We start from the raw sequence: 8,851 nt of genomic DNA, 5'->3' as shown, positions 1-8,851 counted from the left end.
GCATGTAGCCTTAATGTATGTCACATTCAACGAACATTATTTTAATATCAACGTAGACGGCAGTACAAAATGTAATAACGCTCCCCTTCAAAACATTAAGTTGGCGCTATTTCAAGTTCCGGTTGCAAAATATGTATGGATATTTACTACAGGGTCTCAGTCTGTAAGTATGTCCTCACAAAATGGACAATTGTGGGCACTTATATGTTGCTATTCTTCTTTCGGAGGAAAATGTAATCCCTTGACCGCTATATTTAAAACAAACATTCAACAAACCAGTGTGCATTTTTCTCTATATCATGTATTTGGCATATCCAACATATTTCCACTATCAATATGGCGGCTCAATATAACAGTTGTAAGGGACAAATACACCTCAATTTCAATTCAATTCACAGTATGTGGATTTAATGCATTTCAATGAAGGGTTTAAAGATGTTTGAACAAAAGTAGTAATTTTGCTCTCTCTGTCTGTTGGCGCTCTGTAGCGCGGCTGTGGTCTTCACAAGAGTACGCCATCTCCATCGATCTGATTCCAGGTGCGTTGCACCATATATTCCTTCACGTCATTATTTCAAGATGTTGGTGAACGTCCTCTTCCTCATCGGCTTTCTATAGCCCCTTTTCACCTTTATATGTTAATGTAGAGACTCATTATTTTGTTGCGAATAAATACCCAACTTTTTTAAATGAAACCTACATATAGAATGAATTAATTTCAATATACCAGATCTAAGAACAAACTCCTTAGTGCTACCTTAAAGCCGACATGATCTAGTTTGCGTTACAATTATCTTCAAGGGGACTATTAATCGGTGTTATGAAATAGATCTGCAAATATTATGTGTTTACACACAGCTAATATAAATATAACAAACGATCTACTGGCATGCAATGTGCTTAGGGCGATGGCTTACTTTCAAGGAATGTAATAGCATTGAGCGGAAGATGCTATCTACCATCACTATGGACCACACTGGTCTCATACCAATGGCATAGTTCAATAACCTCAATTAAATAATCATAGTGCAAAATTTAACCTCAAGTTTCAGAACATGAGTTTTTGTACCCAAATTTCAAAGATGATTCAATGAATGTACAAATGTATTGGGGTTAAAGTACTGTGCCTTGATAGATGTTGTGGATCCTAGTGCATTCCAAATAACGTGGATGTCACGTGTATTTTTTTTCCGAAAATTGTGCAATTACGTACAACTAACATAATTATATGTGGAATATACATGAAAAATGCATTTAAATGTGCACAGATATGCCTAGTATTAATTAGTTCAGGGATTTAAGAGGTAGACATATTAAATCGGGATTCTTAGGAGGTATTCAATACCACACCTGCAACGGTGTCGAGTGTACAGTAAAGAAGATATAATGATTGACCCACCACTAATTGCACCAGAATAAATTTTACATGCACGTATCTCACAAAAGCTCACACAAAAACAGTGGCAGTGGAAGCATTACAATTTATATGGGACGAGAATATTTAGTGCAAGTTTTACGGAAACAAACAAAATACCCCCATGGTAAGTTTTAGGGGGACGTGTCACCCGTCCCGGAATATCTAAGTAACGGGAAAGCTTAATTTGCCTCATCCATAATGGCCGCTTATGCAGGAGTAAAATGTGACTCCTCGCCACAACTGAGCCCGGATGTCGCCAGTGCCACTATTGAGATATGCTCCATCGAACTTAACAATAAACAATAGGAAAGAAAGGATTTATTGACTGTTTTATTGATTTTTCACTACTTAAATGTCAAGTACTATAGACATGATATACATCATTTTAAAGCTATATTTTCGAATATTTTGGTTGAATATCTCAAAAATGATGATTGGCGACATCCGGGCTCAGTTGTGGCGAGGAGTCACAAATTTCAAATATGGTTAATGTATGTAATGTATTCGGGAATGTAGTCCTCTCATCATAAGGATTCCGTTTTTGAGTTATACGCAAAAGAGTCAAATGTTGAGGGGAGCAAACTGAAAAAAAATCTCTTATCTGTACATGTCGAACAATGTTAGACCGTTTTGATAATCCGAGCAGTTTTTATATTTTGGTCCCAGTGGAGCCTAAAATTTTCCGTATTCAATTCAACTACGCAAGTAAAAAACCGTTAATATTTGACAAGTTTATCAATATATAAATGGTGAATAAGAATAGCAATCACACACAGACATGAACCCTTTGTAATGTTTAAAATGGACATTAATATCCTTTGCAGAAACAGTTGTTAGTTCTTCGTAGAGCTATTGAAGGGTCTACAAACAAGACAGCTTTTTTAAGAGTGCAATTCTTTTATCGTCAACCTAAACTCTAAACTAAACTGTAATGATTTATACTCGTACGTCCTTTTTTGTGGCATTAATTCATTTTTAAATCGTTTACCACCCTCCCCGTAAAATATTAACTTTCCTTACATTAATTAAGACATATCCCGATCTTGAGAAGTAAAATGTACGGTAGTTTCTGACAGTAATAAGAACTCGTGCGTCTTGGGTAGGGAGTGACGACATCTTTATTGGTAAAAGCTCAAATGGGAGCCTCTAGAGTCGCTTTTATTTTAAACAGTCCCTTCTTCAAGTGATGAATATAGGTCATCGTATGGATTAACGTAACAAAGAAATGAGGAGCGCCCTGAGTGTTTTTGTAGACATTGGGCATGCTTGATTACCCCCTTAAGGTGGCGTTTAACATGTGATTCTTGGCCCTGCACTCAGGGCAAGGGAACAGATTTCAGCGTCGCTATGATTGACAAAGATTTTCGTTTGCAAGTAAAATTTAACAAGTTTGAAAAAAAAATAACATTAAGATTACACAACATAGAAACATGAAACAAACTGTGCCGTTTACGCGCCCGCCCCCTTAAAACGTACGTGGTGATTAGTGTTAGTGTTACCCAACTATAACGAAACATTCTAGATAGTACAAACTATTCCTTATCAGACTTAAATTTACATGAAGAGCAATTTCAGACCAGTTTCCATAAAATCAGAGCAGTTTGCGACTTTTTGAGGGATGTTTGTGGAGTCTAAAATTTACCGCATTCACTGCGCAGGAAAAACGTTAATCTTTGTAAAATAAGTTTTATCAAGATAATTGACCTTTTCTGTACATCCCATAAACCTTTGCGGCCTTTGTTGAGATGTCGTCTTTTGACGTTACGTCGACGTTACATTGTTACTGCGCATTTCAAAGCCGTGAAGTGCGCAGTAACTATATGCGCATCGTCGTGACGACATCACAGGTCTACCGAAATGACCAATTTTGTTGTTTACATTTCAGTGAATAGTAATCACAGTTAGTATTATCAACTATCACTCTATAATTTTTTTTTGATATTTATATTGCATGAACTCACAAATGATAACAATGTAGATAACCTAAATCATATACCACCCTTATCTAAAAATATTCACTTTCCTTACATTAATTTAAAATATCTCGATCTTGAGAAGCAAAATGTACGGTAGTTTCTGACAGTAAAAAGAACTCGTGCATCGTAGGTAAGGATGAACGACATCTATATTGATAAAAGCTCAAATGGGAGCTTTTACAGTCGCTTTTATTTTAAACAATCACTTATTGGAGGTGATGAATATAGGTCATTGTATAATAAAGAAATGAAGAGCGCCAAAGTGTTTTGTCAATATTATGCATGCGTGATTGCCGCCTTTAAGGTGGCGTTAAACCATAAAAAATATCATCGGCAGTGGCGACCAGGCCAAAGATAGATTTCAGCGGCCAGACAAAAATTACTTCAAGTAAATTCAACTTTTATATTTCAAGATAGTATCTAATTTCACTTCCTGTGAAAAAAAATAACAAACTGGTTATACGTCAAGAACTACAAGACCTTAGTCTCATTATTCCAATTCAAGTGTTAGAAAATACTACAAGGTCATTACAAATAAATATTCGTAATAAGATTGGTATAATGTATTTTATCAGTAATTCGTCACCTTAAGGGTAGACGAGGCATTGTTGGTCGAAGCAGCCTAAAAATCGATTTTCCATTATCTAGATCAATATATTATTGAAAATTAACACCTTGATGTTTTGCAAAAGTCCATTCTATAAATCGTATGCTTTGAAAACTTGCTTAATTTATTGTTGTTAATGAGTTATGTACGTTTTACAAAAGTGTTGTTGTTTCAGCCCTCTTTACAACGTAACTCAAGAACCGCAGCACCTATAAAAGTATATCTGTGATATTTTAATTCTTCTACACACTCGCTATGAATTGAGCAATGCAGTTTTTTCTCAAAGCTCACTACCATTCGTAAGATGCTGTGAACTACCAAATCACAACAGTTTAAAATAATTAATAACCTTAACATCTGTTTAATCAGACCTTTCCGCTTTATTAATTGAGAGTCCATATATAGTAGCTATGATAGCGTACATTAAGATGAGGTGATAGGCAATTAATATACTTTATATGAAAAAAACCCAATATCGTTTCTAAGATCTTATAATGTATTTCTATAATTAGCTGATGAAGTTCACAGTGAGAGTATTTTGATTTAGGGATTATCAGTAATCGTCACCTTAAGATGTGTTTTATCAGACCTTTTCATCTTTACACGCTTTATCAATTGAGAGTGCATATATGATATAGTAGCTATGATAGCGTACATTAAGATGAGGTGATAAGCAATTAATGTACTTTAATATGAAAACAATATCGTTTCTATGATCTTATAATGTATTTTTATAATTAGCTTATGAGGTTCACAATGTGAGCATTTTGATCTAGTGATTTTGATCAATTATAACGATATCTGTTCTTTTTTTAATTTGTTTTATGACGATGTTGGTACCCCTAAATGATATTCTAAATGATGAATTTACATTGAAAAACGTTCTAATATTATGAATAGCAAATATAACGTTATTTTGAAATTGTCACAAATTCAAAGTGCATTACTCGTACCAGCTAAAATAATTGAAAAACACAGCGATGCATATAACACATTGGTATACTCTGTGGATTTATGAGTGGCCAAGTTATTTGCCAATTCTCTCACTATATATTGATCTGGAATAGCATTTGAAACCGAATAACGTTTTGATTTGTGCCACATTTGTGCCCATCCACCACAAACTGGTCGTAAAGTCGGCATTTTCCATTTTGAGATACAGTCAAAAACAGTATGAATTTCTATGTAAAATATAATAAGAATTTGACCTTTGATGAACCATAACTTCACTTCCAGATGTCCGATGAAGCTGGTTGAGGTGTCATTTTAAAGCTGAAAGTGCATTTTTTTAAAATCTGCAATAAACAGAAAATGATCTAGAGCCGACTTTACTACCACTTCATGGTGGATGGTCACATTTGTGTTCGTACAACGTGCGTTCAATAATGCACATTAGAGAGATTGCGATTTCCAAACGTAGCATCGAACGTACGTGGAATCTATTCAAAACCCCGTCACAGGAGAGTGATTTTGAATAGATTCCACGTACGTTCGATACTACGTTTGGAAATCGCAATCTCTCTATTACAACATTACAGGCAACATACGTTAGATCTCCATTTATCAATAGCATGCCTGTGTAAACGTTTATTTATGCGTGACCTCTCTCTAGTCCGAAGGGTCGCTAGTCCAAAGGTTCTCTAGTCCGAAGTGTTGCTAGTCCAAAAACCAAATTAAGTTAGCTAGTCCGAAGGTTCTCTAGTCCGAATATAGAATAAGGGTTAGTGTAGGGTTAGGGTAAGGGTTTAGGGTTAGGGTTAAAGTTAAGGTTAGGGTTAGGTTAGGGTTAGGGTTAGCGAGCCTTATTCTATATTCGGACTAGAGATATTAAATGTGATATTTTGGCCTATATACATTTGTTTAGCAAGATACGGCTTTCGAAAGGAGTGGATACGTGCGGTTGACCTATAGCCTTGAGTGTGTGATTACCGTATTACGTAGTCAATTCCCCACACACGGGTGAATGGGAGTAATATTAAAGCAATTAGCTCAACAAACAGGAACTGTGCCGGGGCTCGAACAAACACCAATGGTCAGAAGTCTATTACGCCTTACCAATTGAGCTAAACTAATAGGTTTTGGTTTAAATATCTCACAAAAAGACAAATGTATATACGTAGGGAAGAAATCAAAACTCAAACCGGCCGGATTATATTGTTCTAAACAACGGTAACCGGACGGAACCGCCTGTCAACCGCCGGTCGAGTTTTGATTTCATCCCAAGGTGATTTAGAGCAAGCTCTTGACATCGCTATATCGCTTACATTTGCACAAAAATATCACATATGTTTTCCCAGCTTGGGGAAAGTTTGTCATCCAAACAAAAATATTGATTTAATTTGTATTATTCAAGGCTTTAAATATACACATATTTTTTCAACTCATCATATTTCAGGCTTCACATCACAGTATAAACTTTTTCTCCAATCACCTATAATGCATCATGTAGTTGCTAAGCTAACTTCAGTGAGCAGCGATGTACATATGGTAGAAATCACACAAAAATTATCCGACAGGCTTTATCCAAGCTTCAATAATGCCTTGTTTATTATGATATACAATTTTCTTCGAATTTATAGCCCTGATTAAACCAGGTTTGTTAGCTAGTATAGCGTCTGTGGTTGACACATAATACGCACATATGCATCCCTGAGGCTAGCCCGATTACTCATTTGCCTTATTCTCTTTCCACGTGGTCGGTTAATAAATCTCTATGTTGCGTCCATTTCCTATGTTGCGTCCATTGCGCTATGAAGCACATATGCTATAGACATATCAGTTATCATGATTTTAAGAACGTTTTCTCTTGCAATTAACTTATTAAACTGATTTATATGTTCAATGACTATTTTGAAGTGATTTTTTTTATAACGTCGATGTATTATATTTCAAGAGGGTATCTGATTTCACTTTTCCTGAATTTGCATTGGGAAGAAACCTGTTCATGCAAATTACGCAAAACCCTAGAAAACTATATAGTTTAGGTGACGAAACAAGCCCTGTTTTACGGGCGATGGACTTTTCGAGTAGGATTTGCCAGAGGCTAAAAAGACCCTTAAATATCTCCAAAAGCTTGCAAATTTGGCAACAAAAGTTTTTTTGCAAACACACTGCATTTTAAAAATGTTCTAGTTTTTTTTTTCAAAGATTTTCGGTCAAAATCAATAAATGTTGTCCCCAAGACGGAATTTTACATGATTTTAGCAAAAAGTTAAAAAAAAAACAATTTTCCCAAAACAGAAAATTTGTGTCGGTTGTGAGGTTTTTTTCGAAGCCTTATTCACAGTTATTATGTGACATATTCAAGTTATATAAGCATTGGCTTATGCTATAAATTGTCAAACCCTGTAAGCCTGATAAATGACACTGTAGATCACGTCAATTTAATGACAACATCCTATATATCACTATACGCACCGTATTTCAATATGGATATTTACATCACACCGATCCCCCTGAAATACAATTCATTGAACCCAACAACTGTATTACCAACCAATACGTAACTTGATCAAAATTTTACGTAACCTTTTCAAAGTTGGAAACAAATCATTTTTAAACAGTTGCTAGATTGTTATAGAAAACAACGTTATGGAAAATGCTCATTAACCAATTTTACAGTGTATTTTGGTTTATAGCATAGTAAACACATAAACTAGTTCCCCCTCTATTACGAGGCAATTACTTCAAATCTATGCATTCAATTTTAAAACTACAATAGCAAAAAAGCAACACCATTTTTGTTATACAACTTTTGATACTTCATTTGTCTGGATAGCTCCAACTTTGTTAGCCATGGTGACACCTTACAAAGACACCTGAAAAAAAGATGCAGAATTAAAAGTTGCACCAAATGATACTCAGGTCAGCGTACCATTACATTCTCCACATGACTGGTTAAGGTGGCCCGTGGTGATCATTTTCAAACAGGCACTCAAGCACCAAAAAGGAACATTTTCAATGGGTTTAGGTGCAACATTTAAATCTTTTTTTAATTAAAAGGGTCACAATGGCAACACATTTACCATTACAGTCTCCACATGACTGGTCAAGGTGGCCCGTGGTGATCACAGGCACTCAAGCACCAAAAAGGAACATTTTCAATTGGTTTAGGTGCAACATTTAAATCTGCATCTTCTCTAATTGGTGACAATGGCAAGACAAAATGATGCGCCAACATTTGCAATACTAAACTGGGCATCTTTTAGGTATTTCAGTGTAAAATTGGATGCATAGATTTTGAGTTATCGCCTCGTCATAAAGGGGTAATTATTTTTTGGGATGTGTTTAGTACAAGACGCATTAATAAAATTACTTAAAACTACAAAGCATATCAAATACAAAAACAATAGAAAAAACAAACAGTTTATAGAAGTAAATGAGATTTAAGAATTATTGTGAAAACTGGTGAGTGGGCTATTGTTCCACATACATGGGCACATAACATGCATAAGATAAAAAGACCAATGCCGTGTAGTAGAGGGTATGGCAAGTCTAGTAATATCAAGGGCAGAACGGAATGAATGATATCCAGTGACCAGAGATGAATAGAGGTGCATATCTTCCTGCAGGTATCCAAGGATATGTGTTAATCTTAAAAGGATATACTAACCAGTCGTAGTTTCAACATGTCACGTATAAAAGGCAATTATTATATTTACTATACGTTACAATGTTTATGTCAGATGAATCTTTTATTTTTTTGTCAAGCCTCTATTCTTTTTTTCTGAAATAATTTCAAAATGACAGTAATGGTCTAACGATCCATTATTCTGACAGGAATTTGCTCAGTTTTGATATAAGCAGCAACCTTGTAATTATAATAATATTGGAATAAGTTTCCAGGTGAAT

Source organism: Amphiura filiformis, chromosome 10 (genome assembly GCF_039555335.1).
Source record: "Amphiura filiformis chromosome 10, Afil_fr2py, whole genome shotgun sequence".
NCBI lineage: Eukaryota > Metazoa > Echinodermata > Ophiuroidea > Amphilepidida > Amphiuridae > Amphiura > Amphiura filiformis.
Note: the sequence above shows the minus strand (reverse complement) of the source record.